This window comes from Athene noctua, chromosome 1, assembly GCF_965140245.1.
Source record: "Athene noctua chromosome 1, bAthNoc1.hap1.1, whole genome shotgun sequence".
Lineage (NCBI taxonomy): Eukaryota > Metazoa > Chordata > Aves > Strigiformes > Strigidae > Athene > Athene noctua.
The window spans coordinates 107,444,933-107,464,739 of NC_134037.1; positions in this window are offsets into that span (position 1 = coordinate 107,444,933).

The following is a 19,807-nucleotide window of genomic DNA, read 5'->3' on the forward strand; positions in this document are numbered from 1 at the left end:
CGCTATCACATGTAGAGTCCTGCATTTGGTCTTTGGTAATAACTGAAAATGAAACCAGCAATCTAGTGATACTTATGGCAGGCACATCTGTACCATAATGTCAGCTTGATACAAACAATCACCTTATCAAATACGTGCATAAGTGGCTTCCAAGTGGGATGGAGCAAGAATTAATTACCGTTCAATAAAATGCAGAAGCCAGAGAATTTGTAGAATCTCAGCCAAACATCTGTGCTGCTGCCAAGCCTTTCACTGCCACCTAATCACAACTAAGCATAGAACTGCATCGTTAGATGCCTGAGTCAGTTCTGTCTGTCTCACATACACCAAATACCCGCAGTTCCCAAAGCTTCAGTATAACTTAGAGTGGTTTGTCACCTCAGAATATTAATTTGCATATTTATATCTTTATATAAATTCATAAGATCATATTTATATAATTATATATAAAATATTAAAAGAGCTGTATGTCACAAAATTATCTGTCTTGGGATATCTGTAACAGACCTTTCTGCCTATCCAGTGAACAAGGCACTGGATTCTTTGTTCCAAGCTCCCACATGGGCACGAGGCAGAACTGAGGCAGGGCTAGAAGCATGAAGATTCATTGCTGCTGTTACAGACAGTTTATGAAATTTAGTAAAGGTTGTATTTGAAAATCAAAATGGAAAGATGCACTCTTTTCCTATATATTACATTTCTTGCATATAGAACAATATATTCTAAACCTGAGTTCGTGAAGAGAAAACAACATAATGACAAAATTCCTTCCATTTTGTCCCTAGATTAGATGTTCTGACTCACAGCAAAGGCAGGATAGGAGTGAAGATAGGGAGGCCCAGACAGTACATCTCTTCTGATCATTCTGAGTTGGGTTATGTCTGGATTTAAGCAACCTGTTTTCCTCTCTACATGCTCAGGTGGGCCACTGCATGCAGCTCCAACTGAAATTTATCTACAAGAGTCTTAACAAAGTTCTGGCTGTGCCTCAAATTCATCTTTTGCAACTTGAGGTAATGTGGAAGGCATGAAGACAAGTGTCTCGACTACTCTTGAGATTTTATTCGCAAATCTTTCTGGATGTGTTTACTGTCCTGGCCTTCAGTTAAAGCAGTATTTTCACCCAAACTCTAGATAATTTGAATCATAAATTTATATTCCAGATTTTTACTTTTGAAGTAATAATATTTTTACAATAATCTGGATCTTTTTTAATCAGTGAATGTTTGTCATTGATGCTGCCCACTCAATAGTTTTATCTTTTGCATTTCTTGATTTTCACCTAACGATGTGGTTTAAACAGTTTTAACAGAGATCCAAGGCATATTCCCACATACAAATGCCTATAGAGGATGGTGTAAATCCAGAAAGTTTTCTTCAAACAGCTTCCTCTGCATTTTTGGAAGGCAGCTTTGGGACAGAAGGGATCTGTACCATAAATCGTACGTATCCATCTTGGAAAAGTCAAGCCTCCTGCTGAGAGATTGCAACAATTAGTCTCCTAATTTCTGTGTAATAAAGTTACCCACATTCCTCTTTGGTATACTTGAGGATTATATGAAGTTGTAAGTGTTGGGGTTTGATTAACTGTAATCCATGCCTAATGTTTAATAATAGAATATTTTAGATCTGCATCTAAAACATACTCTGTCGTGCGCACTTGATTCCTGTCCTGTGCTGAGCCAGTATTTTTTATTTGAAAAACCAGTTCTGGAAATGAGAACAAACCCTGCCCCTCCGACATATCTGCCAGCGTGTAGCAGTACAATGTGCAGCGTCAAGCCTAGAGGGAGACAATCTGTCTTGCTCCTTTTTTTCTCACCTTCCAGGGCCAGGCTCAGACTGGCATCCCTGCCTGCCTGTTATCTCTTCATGGAGGGTAGCTGTTGCTAAGCAACTGTGGACCAGGCACCACCGCCTGGTTTTACAATGGAGAATTAACTAAATTAGTTTTGATGAAGGCAAGATAGTGCTGAAGAGCAGGCAGGAGCAAGGAAAAAAAAGCAGCTGTGATTTGCATTAGAGAACAAAAGGTGTCCATGCAGAAAGGGAAGTTCCAAAAGCAAAGAGGGGATGATGTATGTGGCCCAAGTGGAAGAAATAAATAAAGAATTAGGTGCTCTTCAGGGCAAGAGCTGTCTCTATAGTTGTACATTGCCTAGCACAGCAAAGCTCCAAGTCTAGGGGACCTTCAGGACACTGTCATAATATAAACAAGCAAAAAAAGTGCTGTTGCAGAACCTTCCACCTCCTCCTCTCCTGGGTCCTGATTTCAATACAGCCTTACAGCCACCTCTAATCGGAGATAAAGAATATGGAAAGAAAGGTGAGGGAATTTAATAGTTCAGTTTTCTATCCTGGGGAATTTTTACCTCTGTTGACTCCTTAAGCCACCCTGGCTTGCATGACGTGAAGTGTACAGTGGCCTTGGGTGACTATGCAGTGACTAGGGACTCACCATAATTTTTTTTTGTAAGCCTATAAATATCACTACTGCATTCATATGTAGGCCGCAAAGAATTTTTCTTCCAATAAGGACATTCTGTGCTAACTAAGCATGGTCAAATCTCATTCCTTTGTATTGCCCAAGTTCCCCAATCTCAGAATCCAGATCATAGTGTTCCATGAAAAAGCACATCAGCTATTGGGCTCAATATCTTGCATTATTCTTCTAGAGATATAAAGGCCAAGCAAAAAACATGCAAGTTTTTCTGATCAGATTAATGTTTTGTCATTAATTCGCTGCAATAGTACTTATTCCCATCTATGTTCACTTTTCATGAATATTTCAAGAAATAATTTCACAGACTGAAATAGAAAAAAAAAAATGCAAATACTGAAGAGCATTGCCAAAAAACCCTTGTACTACAACTGTGATTCTACCAGTTACACCCCCTCCAGCCATGGAGCATATGTGTACCCCACTGAATTTTTGGTCTAGTCATGACAAATCAATATGAATGAGAATTCAAATATTGAATATTTAAAGTGGAAAATATACAGGCTAAGAACTCTTTGTTTCAATGAACTTGTGAGTGAATCTGAACAAACAACACAGTTTTCTGGTGTTCAAAATGTTGAAAACAAAAGTAGAGAGAAATAAGTAAGGTGATTGCTTTTCAGCAATGCAGATTTGCTCATAGTGGGTATCAGTTAATAATTTGTTCCATTTTTCTCCTGCTTTTAAACATCAGCAACAGATTTTAAGAGATCTTGGTTCACATATATATCTTCAGACAACTTTCAGATACTACTTCACGTTTTACATCAAGCAGGATAGTTAAATCTCCTAGACTTATTCAGTGGCAGTCTCAAATAAAATGTATTTCTTACATAAATCATATTTCTGAAGTACATTTTTAAAATAATTGGTTGTCTCAGTAGAATATTATATATCTGGGGTTTTAGCGTGTAAGCTAGAATTCTCTAGAGAGGTGCTTAAAAGTTAGAGACCTCTCTTTTGGTTTTGGCATTGTTAAGATTGCAGCTGACATATCCATAGATGCTGTAGCATTCCTACTCTGCTAATATGCTGTCAATCAAGCAAAAAAACCCCTCATTTTTTGTATTTGAAGTTCGTCTTTTCAATGTCTTTATTCATTACAGTGGAACTTTGATGTCACAGATCTGAGAGAAATATAAGGGAGAGATATAAATGTAAGAGAAGAAAAGATGCCTAGTCTTTGTGACCCTGAATGAGAGAAAACCTGAATGTCAGCAAAGCAAATTTACCGTCTCAGAGGATGAGTTCAGACTGCCATCTGGGGGATTTAGGGCTGATAACTCTGGCTGAAGCGTTGAGAAATTTAGCCTGTGTGGTGGATCTAACTGGATACCTTCCAATAGTCCAAGCATTCACTGTAAATATCTTATCCAGTGAACTTTTCACTGAGTTGTTCAGTTTGCAAAATCTTTGTAAACCTGGACTAATTTCTGAGTACTTGTGGAATTGTTTGGATGAATAATTTTCAATCTACAGCCTGTTCTCAAACTTCCCTTCAATGTGTTTCTGATCTGTGACTGGTTACTTAATTTACATAGGATTTTTGTTCCTTTTTTGCTGGATTTTTTCCCCTTTTGTTTCCTTTTAAAGAAAGAAGTAAAATATACTGAATAATAAAGAGTGGTTAATAAACAAAAAATCATGCTATCATAAGTCACTTGTCCATGATCATCACCAGAAGAGAAAAGAACATCAGTCTCTATCCAGGCATTCATAAGAAGCTGGGGAAATGCCTCCCTAAAGTTTGTGCACACAACATTGGGTCTGTGTAAAAGTTTATGGATAGCCTAACACAAATGCCGTCTGACATAACAACCAGCTAGAGTGCTAATGGCCACCCACAAATGCTTGTAATGAAATCATCACTGGAGTGCTCACAGAATGCAGGCCTGAGCTGTCAAACCCCAGTGGTGTGATAGAAGCCAAGGCAGCTTGACGTAGGTCAACAGAGGCTCATTTTATAGAATAGATCAAGCCACATTCATCCACTTCATGATGGTTCCAAGTATCACTGTAACGACCTGGAGCAAGGGAAAATTTCCTACTCCCAGTAGTGGGTTTTTAGTCTTGTTTGGATGTTTTAGTTTATTGCCACACAATTCTTCAGAGAAGCCCTTCTAGAGCAGGGGAGGGCATGCCTGCATCATTTCCTAGGGATGTTGGGATACTGCAAAAGTGTGGCAGTGGTGTCTGCACTGTCTATACAAGTTTCCAGGGTCCCTAAGTTCACATACTGTTTGTCTTATATTTACTCTTATTATATGTGTCTAGCCAAGACTTTTGAGAGACAGGGCAGGTTTTGTTTCTAAAGGCAATTGATTTATTACAGCTTAGGCAAGATGCTTCATTTCTTTGCATTTACTTTTGTCTTTCCTGAAGGGAAATAACAGTAATAAGAAATTATCCTAGGTGTCTGCAGGCAAATAATTATTCTTCTATCACACCTGAGGCAGTTTTCTATGGTCTTGATAAAAATGGGATTCCCTGTCTATCCACCATCAGTTTTAAAGTATTGTCTAGTTAAAGATCTGTAAGAGCTGAATCTAGCTGTGTTCTGCAGTAGCTTAGATGAACTGAACAGTAAATGAAAATGTGGGTGATTGCAGATTCCTCTCTACATAGACATAAGTAGGCTGAGACTGAGTAAAAAGTAGGTCCTGAACAAATTCATTCATTATATAGTGTAGGTTTGAGATTTTTTTGAAATAAATATCTCTGGTCAGCAATCATTAGTTATGTTTTCCTATACATAGAAAGAAATCTCAATCTCATCTGACCCAGAGTAAGCTTTACAGCCAGGCATTACATATGGTTTTCTTGCACAGTTTAAGAACAGAAGAGCTCAGCACAGAGCCTGAGCAGTGCTCTTCAGTGATTTTTTTGAGAACCACACGATTTGCTGTTTGTAAGTCACACAGCCCTTTCTAGCTGTGATCAGGATAGTGGCAGTATCTGAGAAATTTCTGCAAAACTGGAGCCTGTGAACTACCTTAGCACATTCATTGTACTACTTTTACACATTCAGAAGCATGAAAGAAAAAGTAAGAGAGGAGATTATAACTAAACTAACCAAAGGGAAGCATATCGTAGAGATGCATGCAGATACACAATGCAATCTGTAATTTCTCTTTCATGTTTCTACATTGATTCCTAAATTATTTCCTTTTTTCCCCGTGGAGGAAGCACCCCATCATCAGGAAACTTAATTTTTCTCATCACCCTCTGAATGATCTTTCTTCCTAACAATTATTCATGTAGCAAGGGGCTTATCCACACGTGCACAGAATCTTACAGATCTACAGACAGCACCCGAAGAGAGTCTCACAGATATTTTAGAAAGGAAAAAGTTTTGCTACTCCTCTTGACCATAGCAGTGGTTATTAGTGGACAGAGCAGAAATGGGATTGGCACTACCTATTATTTTAAGTAGCGTGGATGTAGTCGGTGCGACTGGACTTGCAAATCTGATTAAGACATAACATTTCTATTGAAGTGCTTTCTGTTGTCTTCTCACCTAACAAAGGTAATGGATCACATCAAAATCAGAATGCCATTTATTAAGGTGTACTTAAAGATCTGTGAATGTGTTTTCTCAAATGCTAAGTGAATAGTAATTTGTCTTTTAAATCCTCAATTAAGAGCATCAGTAGATAACCAATGTGTTTATAGTCATGGAGAATTAGTGTCTGTTAAAATATGACCAATTTACATTCTGTTGTCATCTGTTCAATTCAGCGGGATTTTACGAACTTTTCTTATTTCTATATGTAACTCCAGAGAAGTAGAGACCAAAGTCAGTCTCTCATTGTTAGAAGACATAAAGAAGGGGAACATCCATAAATGCCCCTGAGATGATGTACTGCATGCATAAAGCAAGCAGCTGTGTATTGCTGAGCTGGATGACATGGTTAGGAGCCCAGGTCTCAGCTATAACTATGAAAATTGCATGATTTGTGCCTCCTCAGAGAAATAAACAGCCTCAGGATAGAGAAGGGAGACAAACCAGCTGCTAGCTTTAAGCTCTGTGTAATTTATTTAACTTCATAGTGCCATGGGCTCGCTAGATTGGCCAGTGTCACAAGCACTGAGTGTGCCAGTGGGCTAACAGTTAATCCCATTAACATTAGCTGCTTAGTTTCTAAAACTGGAACTGAAATACTGGATGACAGTCTTATTCAGCTTCATTATTTTAGCTAGAGCTCTCCTTCAGATTTGAAAACCTACACAGCATGAAAAACAAATTCTCAAAAGGAATTAGGTTGGCAGGGAAAGAGTTTCTCTTCCTCTTTTCAAACTGTCATGCACGGAACAGTGTGTGTTCTGTGTTCAGAGTGCAATTACAGTACTTATATAAATGGCTTTCTAAATCGGTGCTTTAAACAAATGTTTCAAGATGATCCAAGCTGGATATACCTATTACACTAATTTCAAATTATAAAAAACTGCTAACCCCCTTTTTATTCAACTGCACTTGTATAGGTGGCAGGAAGAAAATTTTATTTCCTACATTTTTATTTATGCTGCTGTCTTTTCAAGAATCTATCAGAGTATTACATTTATGAAGTGGAAGCAAACTGAGTAGCTAACATAGACACTTCTTCACAATTTCATCTCAGAAATAGCAGTAATTCTTTTTATACATCAGCCATGTGGTTCCTGGGAGAAGATATCCTGAGTTCTGTAGCACAGACATCAATACCTTAGCCTTTACATTTTTTCTGCAAGTTCAGGACAATAACATGTCTTTGAAATTTAGTTTGGGAGGCGGTTTTTTTGGTAAATGCAACTGTAGCTGGGATTTGCTTAGTAGCAATTAGACTTTGAATGTGTGCAGGAGGCAGAGGTACTGAGGGACGGTATAAACGTGTTTTCGAGTTTACTAGTAAAAAACAATATGTGCTTCCAATGTATTGCTGTTAGAGGGCAGCAGATATCCTAAGTAAGGTCTCCGGACACTATGACCTAGTTCTGCCAGGGCTTTGTGGCATCTGCAATGGCAGTGAAATGTTGCCCAGTACTCAGGTCAACCTCTAGGTCTAATCAACTATGAATTTTCTAAGGTTTGGGTTTGGGGGGTTTTTTTCAGGTTAATATTTTCCATGCTCTACCTTTCTTAGCTCAGGCTTTCTTGAGAATTTGAACTGCTTATTAGCCACCTTCAGGGTGGCAATTAATCTAAAATCTATGATTCTGCTAATGTAAAAAACATTCCTACCAAGCATTTCTTCAAATCACCTAATGTTTCTACCATTCGGGAGTATAATTTTTGGAAAAGGTAATGCTGGACTCTAGAGCTTTTTTTTAATTTTTATAAACATACTGAATTCCATTATAAAATTCGGATACAACCACTTAAACCTGGTGAATATCTTCTTTTAAACTTGCAGATATTTCATCAATACTGTGCTTTTACTCTCTTTATCAGGATACCTGCCCATCCTTCTCCTTCAGCTCTCATCACACATCTGTGATTTGGGGCTGGGGGAAAAGCAAGCAAACAAGCCTGAAAAACTGGCCTAGGATTCTGGAAGTTTTTTAAATTTCAGCTCTTTCAATTATGGTACTTTAAGAATTAGTTAAAGTGTTAAGCAAATCTGCATATCCTCACCTAGGAGACCGTCCTGTGGCAGCTGAGTTAAGTCCTGCAGATTCAATTCCCCAGTATAGGAGCTATGTCTTCAATTTAATTTTTTGTCTAACTACACCATTTTCCAAATGAAATTGTCTGTACACCTAGCTGATACCTATAAATACTACTCTGAAAAAGCATTTAATTGGATTTCTGGATTTTTTGTTTAAACGGCAGAAAGTTCAGACCTGAGCCTTCAAAATTATTTTCTTTCTGGAAAAGTGTAGGATCTCCTTCTGAAGGTGGCATGCAAAGAAAAGGTAACAGATTACTGGCTGCTTGAAGTCAACAGCCCAAGAAATCTAACAAGTGAATCCAGGAGTCACTGTTGTCATTCCACATCAGGGTCATAGTTTTAAATGTGTGAAAGCTCACTTTTCTTTCAAAAATTGTGCAGGCAACAGCATCAAGATCAAGCTGGTTTTGTTTGTTATTACTTTACAACACTAGATATCTGGAAATGCCACAGTTAAGATATAGCAAGACCTGCAAGCACACTTCTCCCCGTGTCTCATGACTCATCCTCTGCCAACCAACTTTCATGTGTGAGCTAAGAAGGATCCTACAGAAGCTGACTCATCCCAGACACATTCCTGCTATATTCTCTGTCTGTCCTGTACATCTGAGAGAACAAGTGTCTCCTGGAGAAAGCAGAACATCATTATATAGGCTGTATTGCAATGAAAACACATAAAGGAGAATTGAAGCTGCACACACAGCCTTAATTCTGGCATTTCTGACTCCAGGTGCTTGACTTTTAAAGTGCTTGAGTTATAACTTCTATTAAAAAAAGGGCATCACTTTACCTTGTCGACCCAGGATTGACCCAAGACCTCACAGGTCCTGATTTCATTTAAATATCAGAAATTCTCACTGATTTGAAGAGAAGCAGGACCAAGCCTGTAGTAAAATAACGGAGTGCCTGAGCCGCTTTGGAAGCTGCTTCTCAAAGGTGGTGGGGAAAAGTCACAGCCCCTGTGGATTCCCCTCTGGCCATAGAAACACTTTGATGGCAAGGGCAGCCACATCTCACCTGTGTCTCACAAAATGAAAAGTGTTATTAGTACCATAGCCAAAATAATGCATATAAAAACCATAGATGTTTTATTCCTTTCTAGTTTCTTGTCCCCTAGAAAGTACCACTAAACAGCTTACAGTTAGAATTTTAATAACTCTGAGTTGTATTAAAAATTCAAGGGAGTTGTTATTGCACAATATGTTCCTAGTGGTAAACACTCAACATAAAATAGCAGAAAAGTCAAACTGTAACTTGATATTTTAATAAATTAATACAGTTTTTTTCTTCCAGACAACAAAACTAAAAGCCCTTTTAGCAGTGAAGAAATTTCTAAGTGTAGGTCCCATTAAAATATCTAAAGGCATGTGCATAAATAAATCTAGTCAAGTTTACCACTGAAATAAAACCACTTGCTTCAGTGCAGTTGCTTCAAAAAGCACAGTTTCATCTAGAGAAGAACATTTACTATTGGAAGTGCTTTACTTACTGCCCATTACTCATTGCTGGATTTATTTAAATAAATAAATTAATACCTCTTGTGGGATATGGGGCATCTCGTTAGTGGAGAAGTTATATGAAAGGAATACTCTTGGACTACTTTTCATCGTTTAGGCTGAGAAGAAAGAAAATTCAGCAACAAGCTGATAGTAAACTTTGCTTTATGCAGGCTGCATTTTAATTTGGAGAAAGCAGATGCAAATCCTTTGAAAATCTGTGCATGAATTTTGTTAAGCAAAATAGATGATCATGGCAAAGGAGTGAACCATTTTAGTACATGGTGAGTGTTTGGTAGATCACAGATGGGTATATAGGGGAAGACATTAGGAAAAGCAAGAGAAGGGTGGTGGGGAAAATGATAGGAGGAGAAAGAAGCTGCTTTGATCCTAAGATGTTTGATACATCAGTGTCACAGCTCTGATGAGAGTCAGCTGTTCTCTCCAAGGCTGTAACAGAGACACTTGACAGAAGTGCTGGGAAATATTTGCGTATTCTGTGTACAAAATTGTCACATAATGATGTTCAGTTTTGGAAAATTCAGCATGACCTATGGCAGGATTATATGATTACTATCTGTAGTCTCACAGAACCTTCCAGCTACATGAGCATAACTGGAAGGATTTTGTGTTCTAGCGTGTACCCCTCATAACTGCAGTATGCGGGGGCCAAATTCTAGTACCACAGCCCATCTTGCTGTGCCCCACTGGTTCTTCCTGTTGAAGATCACTCACAGGAAGCTTTTGAGGACAGTGTTTCTGCTGATCTACGCAACCAAGCCAGTATAAAAGAACTAAGATAAGGAAATAAATGTCTGTATTATTCCACATTTAGCTCTATGAGTTCAGAATCTCACTTCATCAGGTTTCGTGGGTATTTTTGTTCTGTTAGTATGCAAACTCTGCCTAAAAGTCCTACTTCATCATTAAAACTTAAATAAATACGTGCATGTTCTCCTTTTTCCTGGTGAGTCTGTTTTGAATATAGGCATTGTTTCTTCCACAGACCAGCCTATGATTTTGCACTTCAGGGACTACTATTTAGATGAATATACATAAATAATTAGTGTACTGCACAAAAAAGAGAGACCTTAAGCAGTTAGTTTCAGACTGCTTCTATTGGAAATCCCGACTAAACATATAAGCCTGATTAAAGATACCAAATATAAATGTTTCCTCATAAATCAAGAAAATTCTCAAAGTCAGAGGTTTGCACATGCAATGACCACTTGCACTTCCAATATGTAAATAAATCCGTGTCACAAGGGATGTTAGTGAAGAAAAGCGTAGGCTGCAAAGAGGACTGCCGTGAGAAATTTTTCATCTGGACAATAGCCAGGGGGCTTTTTTACAGGCTCAGCCTAAAGAAAAGTTAGGTTTAGGGCTGAGAAAAAGAGAGAGCCTGGAGAGCTGCAGCTGCAGAGGAGCTAGAAGGGGGCACCCAAAGGAAAGTGTGGGCTGTGGAGAGACCTGGGTTGTAAGAACCTTTTTTCTGCATAATGGCTAGTTGCCCATGTTGAAGGATAATCCTCAGATTATGGTTATTTTTAGGGTTAGGATTCAGGTTTGGGTTGAGGTAAAGCCTAGAGCTGCAGTTGGAGTGGGACTGCAAAGGGGCTGCCAAAGGAAAGCGTGGACTGTGAAAAGAACAGGCTGTGAAAAGTTTTTCTCATGGTAAAGGTGATACAAGTAGATATCAGCCAGTCTAGTGAAAATTGTCTGCTCTCCTGTTGAATGAATGAGCTGAGCTCAGGCTCAGCAAAATTTAATCTAGTGTTGTCTTCCTTCCCTTTTGACATTCATTTCTGCAGATGGTTAATAAGAACAGCCTATTTAAACAGAACATCTTACCACTAAATATGCCAATATCCAGAAGATCCAGGCTCCTGTACCACTTTCATTCTAACCCGTTAACAGAATTGTTAATTGCTTCATTAAATATCTTACTTTCTCTTAAACATTTCTCCCTGACCTCTGGTAATTTAAGAACTCATCCCTTTTTCCCATTCTCATATTTTTCAAGTCCTTTTCTTTCCTAATCCACTTCTTTTTTTTTTTTTTTTTCCTAGTACACAGGTATTACACCAAGGTCAGTGACAACAACAACTGAACTGTATTTTTGACGTGCCTTTAATATTATTAATCAGTTCATGACTGTGGAAAAAGCTGTTAGGTAGCAGGAGTAATTTGTTTCAGCTGAAAGCAGAAGAGAAAATGTCCATGTAATAAATTTTTTTTTGTTGTTTTTTCAACCAAAAGAACAGAGTAGCTCTAGAAAATAAAAGGTTTCTTTATATCAGTTTATCACTGTAGATAGTCTGAGGCTGTCCAGGAATAATTCTCTATCTGCTTCACTGAGACCAGCCTGCAGGTGGGGAATTAACAATTCAACCTACAATCTGGATACAAATACCCTTGGATTTTCATAGTGTATAGAGCTGCACCCAGATGTGAATATCACTGCTGGTACTTACCTCCTATATAAACACAGAAAAGTCTTAAATCTGAATATGGTAGATAGCAACAACTTTAATGCTTTTTAGCCAGTGGACACTTCAACAGAAAGCTTCAGAGATGTGCAGGTGCCTGTGAGCATTTGTAGAATGCAACAGACCTTAAAGAAAGAATATCATGCAAAAAAAGAACAGTGTAGTCTATTCATATTCAGAACGATAAGAACAGAATGAGAATATTAATTATAGAAAAATAATTTAAAAAGAAAAAAGAAGAAAGAAACATCCATTACCGTGTGACAGATCCAGGAGCTTTCTCTGGTGGATCCCTTTCTGCATGAAGGCTAAGCTGCCACCTGCCCGCCACTGCAAGCTTCGGGGGGCTGCAGCAGACGCAGAGAGGATTATTCCCCTGGCAAAACTTTCTGTGAGGTGCTTTTGTCTTGGTTGTGCATCAGAGAAAGCAGAGAATGAAAGCCTGGAAGGTGTAACTGCTGTCAGGGTATGTGGGAGTACATTGATTCAGGAGCAGAAGCGGGTCCTGGCCTGAGGCTGTTCTCTAGCCTGGCTGCTCTGTTCTGAGGTCTCCACCTACACCTCTAGCTACAAAATTTGCTCAAGTAATTTCTAAATAATGGCTGCAGTGAGGATAAAAGAGCAGTCAATCGTGCCTTTTAGAATATATTTTTATTATTTGGATACTCTGACCTAGCTGAATGTAGAAATATAATTTGAGCAGACAGCCAAAATATCTGCTAATTATCTTTAACTTCCTCCAGTGTCACCCTAGGAGCAGACTGTATCTGGAAATAGTTATAGGAGACCTCTAAAATTTTACTGTTTCATTTTTTAACTGCTTTGTCCTAGTTGACCACAGTTCACAGCAAGTGGAATGAACCTGTTCGCCCTTTGTTGCTAACACTGGCCTGTCACAGAGAGCTTTCTATGGCTGCATTTCTGCAGACGGGAGGAATGTGACTTAAATGTCAAGTCATTATACCGGATTAAAACGAGAGACGCTGACTTTTGCAGACCACCAGCAGAATAAAAGCCTACAGCGTACAAACGTAAACCAGTAGATGAAGCACGTTCCCTCAACCCAGGGAGCATAGGCTGAACCTCAGTAAGCAAATGCTGAAAAGCACTTTTTTTCTCTGGAATTAGAAAAGGAACAGAGCCAGCAATGCTCTTTCACCTCTGTACAAAGCTGTTCCAGGTATTACCCCATAATCCCCTAGAAATCAAGGACAATTTTACTTATGATCTTTATAGGTGGCAGGCTGGGCTTTTATTTTTGCTGGGGGAAGATTAAAAGATTCAAGACAGGTGTATTAAGATCATACAGCTGCACTTATTCCTCTTCCCAGCGAGATAGAAGCTCCCCCACTTACAGACATTTCCTCTCTGTATGTCTTCTGATGACTGTACAAAAGGGGGAAAAAGAAACCAAGTGCAAATAGATGAACTTAGGGAAACCAGAGATATCCTGGCCAAGTAGGGAAGCAGAGCCACACTAGTACTCCAACCAAGTTCAGTGTCTTTCTTTGGAGTCCAGTATATCTGTCTTTTGAACTAACTGCAATGGTCTTGTGATTTGTTTGGAGTTTTTTTAATTGATAATGGTATAGCAATACCCTGCATGTTCTCCACACGCTCATGTAGCCAATAGTCCAGCTACCTGGAAAGGCTGCAGAACTGTCAGCTGCCTGGAGCCCCCAATGCCTCCCATGCTTTTTATCAGCCAACCTGCTGTCAGCAGGCACTCCAGCCCCAAGTGAGCCTGGAATACAAGTGTGCAACCCCCTTATGGCCTTAGCTTTGGGGGTCTGTTTTACTGTTTGGCTTTCTGCTACATAGAAGGAAATCCCTGCTCAAACACCTTCTAAATGCACTAGGTTTTTTGGTGGGGTTTTTTGTTTTGTTTTTTAACTGACACAGAGATGGATAGATACTTTTCTCATCATGAGGCAAACTCCTCAGCACAATTGCACTAATGCGTTTATGCTGTCCTGGTTCCAGATCAGGTCACTGTGCAGATGGATCCTACGCTTAGAAACATGTCTCTGCTTCATGCTAATAATTAATTTTTGGTCCACCTGCACTTGTCTTGAACTAAAAACCCACCTCTCCCAAAGAGGATACAGCCCTTGTCTTCTTTCCCTCTTATCATCTCCACAACTGCACTACCCTCCTTTCCCAAATAGGAGGCAGGTCTTGACAGTTGCTTCTTTATTACCAAAACCATGTCCCCATGACTCCCAAAAACACAGCCCATCTCTTCCAAAGACAGCCTTCTTGACTGTAACATTCTCCACCCCCAGTTTCAAGTCCCCACCTTTCTCTCAGGTGGGTGTAATTTAGGTTTAACAGCAAAGCCCACCAGCCTTATTTGATTTCTTCTTGGTTTAGGTGAGATTTTCTTTGAACTTTGTCTCTCTTGTACAAAGTAAATTAGTAGGCAAGGCATTACAATAAAATACTCTCTTACATCATGAAAGGCAGGTTTTATTTCATTTTCACTACAAAGCTGACAGTTGCGTTGCCTTTCCTCTTCTTTAATTAAGTCCAGAGTCTTTCTGAACTTTAATTATCATAGCACTATAAGAAGTGATCTTATTTTATAATGTACAGTGGCCTCTCTTGAAATAAACTTCAATATCCCTTGAAATTCCTGGCTGAAGTGGGAGCACCAAGCTCACGGGGAGCTGTGTGGGGGGAAGCTGCAGAGTGCTAGTGACACTCACCCTGGCTGCAGGGCTGTCACCCTTGCCTGGCTCCCAGCCTGAGCCCTCCCTCAGCCTGGGGCAGGAGTCAGTGCGGATCTGCTGGTGCAGACAGAGATCTGCCAAGCCCAGGTCCAGAAGCTTGGAGCACTTAATGAGCCAAGGGGCTTCAGAGGTTGCTGGGAGGCCAGTGCTGTAGCACCCCAAGTACAGGGGTGACAAGCTGCTCAAAATGCCAGGAGGTGGTGAAGGGTTCTCTCCTGCTCACAGGGGACCGGGCGTACAAAGGGCTCAGGTCCCCTCATTGGTGAGGAGAAAGCAACCATCACCCTCATTACATCACCTCAATTTGATCACCTGGCAGACCAGGGGTGTGGAAATCAGAAGAAAAGCATTTTAAAACAGATTTTTTTCCAGGCAACAGAAATGAAACTGGCATCAGCCTTCCATGGCCAGCCCTCTCAGCCATGCTTATGCTGCACCAGGTGCAGGCAGGAGCTGCCCTATCCCTCAAGGGGACGTCCTGCAGAAGCGTGGGTATGCCATGCACTGTTACTGATGCTGAAAATTATTTAAGGCACAGAGGGCAGTGACAGAATAATGTCTCGAGTGTGCTTCCAGTGCTCATACTGATGTTGTGCTCGCCCAGTGGATTAATAGAGAGGTTTGGATTCAATCTCAGCTGTTAATCCTTTCAATGTCACAGGAATCAAACATATCAGTTTTCTATTAAGGTTGGTTGTACGGTTATGTGAGCCTGTTCTTTGTCAAATTATACACAATTCCCTCTTTCTAAAGTATTCCAGGACAAGCATTGCTCCTGGGAAGAGCCAAGAGACATCGCTGCCCCGCAGAAATGGTGTATTCCTATTCTCAAAGAAAACATTCTCTTCCCTTAGCACACAATTAGGGGCTTGGGTAGATAACTGATACGAGGCTGTGTTACAGAAATTTGTTGTCAAAGCTAATGCCATGTCTTTATTTTAATTTAAAAAGGCAAACATAGCTGCTGAATTACACTTTATACAAGCAAATTGTTTTCAGTAATCCTGCATTAAAAACTAACAGTTGTCGTTTGTCAAGCTTCCAGATAGGCAACAGTGAAAGTCTCTAAAAACATATTCAAACCATTCAGAGGCATTTCTTTCAATGATTGACTGCCGAATATTGTACCTTTTTCTAACATTTTTGCAAATAAAACAATTATTTTTTTTCTTCACTTAGGTTATCTATCATTACTATATATTAATTTATAGTTTTAGCATTTTTTTCTTAATATGAATTAATTTAGTTATCTAGTATAAATTAGTAAGGCCACAGTCTGCTCTCCTAGTCCAAAGCAGATAATTTCTTTTGTCTATGCTGAATTTTGATAGTTTTTCCTTATTTTTTCATGCACATCAAGGTGCTCCATTCTGTAGTTCATGTTACTTTATTCCTGACAGATTGAAATTCCATATGACAAAAACCAAAACTAAACAAACCACCCAAAAACTTACATATTAAGTCAATTTATTGATGTGCATCAAGTTTGACATATTACCAGTGGTTCACTAAGCTGCAGTTAGAAGGACAAATCTGCTATTTATTCTGTAATCCCTTCAGCTAGAGATCAGACATCTGTTTGTAAAGCAATTTTTTATAAAAGCATGGGGAAGTCTTTCTGGCACCCATCTGGTTAATATATATTCCCAACTATGTTTCAATTTTTCTGGTAAAGTAATCTCATCCACTTGCTTTGCAACTTAAAATATCTTGCGGTAGCCACTGACTACAAATCATGTGTCTGCATGTGTCTATTTCAGAGCTCTGTTTCACCTGATTTATTATGAAAGGCCAAGGAGTTACAGTAGCTACAGACTGAAGTTTTACAACAAAGTGCAGCCTTGTCTCAAATAGCATGTAAACTGAGAGCTAAACTAAATATCAAGAACATCGGACATTCAATACCTATTAACTCTGTTTTGTCCAAAAAATATCTGTGTACATTTACCATTGGTCAACAAGTTGTTTTCTCCCGAGATTTTTTTTTTTTTTTAAAAAAAAGGGTAGCTGCACCAGACTGCAGGTGCTGATGCTGCCAAGGTGCACCTCCAGAACCTACATTCACTCCCTGCTTGAACGGGCCATTACAAAACAAAACATTACCCTAGATCTAAATTATCAACCCTTCAGGGGTCTTTTTATCTTCTTCTTATCTATTCAGTATCTACAAGTGCTGTGACTGGGGCATGAGCAAATCACAATGAGTTCGTAAGCAGGTTCCCTGACTTATGTGTCTCCAGGCACTGATACAGCATCCCCTGTGGCTCCGCATGTCATCTCAGAGGGGAGAAAGATACTATCTGAAATGCTGACTGTAAGGCCCCATTTTAATTCCCTTTGAAATCCCTTTCTGGATTTCTGAGGAAGGGCACACCAAAAAGTGCAACAACTGACTACAAGGCTACAAGGACAATCCCTGCTGCCAGAAGTTAACATGAGCATGTATTTGTTATAAAGGACATCATCGTCATCATTTTAATTCAGGACATGATCACGACTTTCTGATTAACTAATAATTGCAGAATTGACCAATGCAATACATTCTTTTGCCTTTTATTTATTTTTTGCCACTTAAGGGCTCATAAAAGGGATTTGGATAAGCTTCAAAATTTAAAGCAGAGGCTTTAAAAAATACATAGATACTTACACACATGTGCATTATGCATTAGCAACATTTGCTGCTGTGTTGGTTTAGGCCCTGCCGGGACCGGAGACCATGTTGCCGTTGCCCCTCCTCCACCCTCAGCCTGTCGGGCTGGAAGTGAGGCACAAACCCCGGGTTAAAATAAGAAGAAATTTAATACAACAGTGTGATAAACAATCTGAACAACAACAGTAACAATGATAACAACAATAAACAGCAATAACAGTGAACAAGACAAAAGATATACAGAGAAATACCGCCATGGTTACAGACAGCTCGCTCACGATGCTCCCCACGACCAAAGCCACAAAGGAAAGCTTCCGGCACTCCCCCAACGGACCAGCATGGTATGAATAAGGCTGGAGATCCCTTCCCCCTCTCTGCTGGGGAAACTTAACCCTATCCTAGCTGAACCAGGACAGCTGCATAGCTATGAAAACTACTAAGAAATGTAGCCAGATCCTCAGGAGATACTATGTCTGTGGAGCTATACCAGACTGCACTAGTTGTGGGTGGAGGCCAAAGGATCCAATGACCTCTGAAATTAATCTGGTAACAATAATACAACTTCTGCTGCAACAAACCCTATTAAAATAAACAAACAACCCCTCTGGCCAGGTGCTCTTTAAAGCTGGAATGTTTTACCAATCTCAGCAGAGGACAAAGACTGAGTGAACTAAAACCTTATTCACAAATACAGGCTTTTAAAGTCCAGGCTGAGAAGCGTTGTGATAGAAGAGACAGAGAAACTTCAACTTTCAAGCAGTGATAGGATGAGTTTCCACAGTTTCCCCTGACTTGGATAAAATCTTCACATCTGTGAAACAAGCACCTCACAGTGGAATTCACACACAGATGTGGAGAAAACAAGGCAATTCAGCTGGGTGGTTTTGTTGTTTGAAGAAAAATGAAGAAGCATTAATCCAGAATATCGAAAACTTCCCATAAATTACTCTTCTCATTCTTTGGCCCAATTTAACTCTGGGCTGAAGCTGTGAAGCTGTATGGGAGTATTTTATAAACTTAGCTGAGAGCATGATGTGGTTTTATATACACATTTATGCAGAACATCTTGCATAGTGCACTACAAACAATGACTTAGATCCTTGTAATGCATCAGCTATGTAAGCAAATGTGGCAGCAGCTCTATTTCAGTAATAGCTGGCACAAAGTTGATCCCATCTTACGGAGAAAGGAATGTTGACCAGGCCATCAGAAGAAGAATTACTCCCCACCCTATTTCTAAAGGAGTGATGGATTCCCAGCCTCCCCCTGGCTACTAGCAGCACAAGGGAAGGAAGGATGTGGACCACAGCCTCAGCAGGAAGCCTGCAGTGCAGGTGCTGCAAAATTTCACGCGGGGTATAGGCTTTCTTGCCTTTTGCCCCATCGTGCTTGGGGCATAAGTGATGTCACCTTGTCTGGTTCCTAACAGCATTTTATAAACAGTTCTTAATTTTAGCTTTTAAGTACTTTTCAAGTAATAATGGCAAGTGTTGAAATGTTTATGTTACCATCTGAACTTGAGGAGTGCATCTTACTTTTAAAGATACTTCTAGTCCTAAACTCTTTCTTTTTGTCAGCAGATTTGTAGCCATACTCTTGCTTTATAACAAGAAATCTCTGATCAGCAATCTTAAGGGAGAGAAAACACTAGAATTATGTAGTTACCACAGTAGAAAGACCAGCTGGTTGAATTAATGATAATGCCACAAGATGGTGCTGGACATTTCATTAACACAGGTCCTTAAAAGTTTTCAATTTGTTGCTTCAGAATTGTTAGCTTTGTATTTTCTCTGACTAAACCTCCCCCCAGTTGAAGTTTACTCTGAAACTGTGCTGGCTCACTGCATGGGGATACCCAAACGAGCTGCCATTTCACCCAGACTGGATAACGTGTTTTCTGTTTTATACTGTTCTTGAAACTACATTGGTGCTGCTTTACAGTTTTTCATCTCACCATGGTTTCATTGCGGGTCAGCAAAGCTTTGATCCTACTATGGGAAAGCCTGCCAGATTAATACTGCTTTCCAAGACACCCTGTTGATCACAGCAACCTGGAATGGTGACCTGACAGTGCAATTCAATTTCCATGGCAATTATGATGATTTTTTGTTTTGAAAGAGAAAAAAATCATACAAGTAGAAGCTATATAATTCAATAAAAACTCTAGCAAAAAGACATCTCAGAAAACAGATTACCTGCCTGTTATGGGTTATAATGCTCTCTTCAACACACAGATCTGATCATTACAGTTTTTTGACTAATGTCTCTCTAAAATTAAATTTTTGGTGTTGT